Source organism: Palaemon carinicauda, chromosome 30, assembly GCF_036898095.1.
Source record: "Palaemon carinicauda isolate YSFRI2023 chromosome 30, ASM3689809v2, whole genome shotgun sequence".
Lineage (NCBI taxonomy): Eukaryota > Metazoa > Arthropoda > Malacostraca > Decapoda > Palaemonidae > Palaemon > Palaemon carinicauda.
In genome coordinates this window covers 11,769,852-11,771,152 of record NC_090754.1, presented here as the reverse complement: position 1 = coordinate 11,771,152, position 1,301 = coordinate 11,769,852, and positions in this window count along the sequence as shown.

Below are 1,301 nucleotides of genomic sequence, written 5' to 3'. Positions count from 1 at the left end.
ACTGGAGATTGTCTGAGGATGTTGCAGACTGAAAAGAAAAAAAAAAAAAGAATTGGCAGGGATGACGAAAGGGTTGACATACACCATTTCAGCTGCTGAGACTTCTAGGGCATCTTTAGAAGGGATCCCTTGTCCAAGGGGGACTCAGGAAAGCTGGGTAAATCAGTTGGAGTCTTTGCAGTGGGACATCAAAGCTGCTTGAAGGTACGGTTAAAACATTCAACCATAATTTTGGCAGCAGGAGATTCACTAATGATGTCCATATTAGAGAGGGGAAAGTGGTAACCCTATCAGATGTAATATGCTCAGGATATCAAATCTCGCTATTGATCCTGAGAGTAAGGCAGATGTACACGAGGCAGAAGTTGCAGTTTCCATGGGAATGGCTTCAGGTCAGTGAGTGGAGAGGTCGATGACGGTGAATAGATAACAATGTCCATGTGGTGTGGGTAGGGGATCAACAACATTGTCGTGAATGTGAGCCAAGAGCTGACAAGGTTTATGAAAGTTGCCCACTCCTCAATCCATCTGTCGATGTACTTTTCAGGTTTGGCATGAAGTGCAGGCACTGACTCAATCCTTAGCATATCTTCAGTAGCTGTGCAGCAGAGCAGAGCGAGGGATGTAAAAGAGCATGAAGGAAATCTAACACCTGTTGGCATATGGAAGGTATCCATGGTTAAGTCCTACCAGTACTGATGTCACAGAGGAAGGTGTGTTTGGAGTCATCAAATGGGACGTCCTCTCAATGGAGGGATGTGCAGGATATACTACGTGATTGATGCTCTGGATATTTTTGTTGGGCTTATGACAAGACATTGTAATGCAATCCTGGGTGAATGGCAGCCAATATGTTTCTTGTCTGGGTATCGGCAACAGATTCATTTTCCCAGGGACGTGTTGAAGGGTAAAATTGAAATAAGCCACGGCTGAGAGATGTCGGTGTTTATGGGTGGACCAGGAGTCGGACTGTCGAGTGTAGGTGTGCATCAGAGGCATGTGGTCTGTGTGAATAACGATGGGCATACCTTCCGAAAAGTGGCAAAAGTGACGGACAGCAAAGTACAACGCCAGCTATTCACGATCGAAGGAAGAGTAGCCAGAATCCACCTTAGACAGTTTTCTACTGAAAAAGGTCATTGTGTGCTGCAAGCCATTGACCACCTCGAAGACTGCCCCAATAGGGACGTCACTAGCATCAGGGGAGAGAAGGAGAGGTGCATAATGCAGAGGGAAAGCGAGAGCAGCAGCAGTTGATAGAGCATTTTTTGCATTGTGGAAGACACTTCTTTAAGGAGACC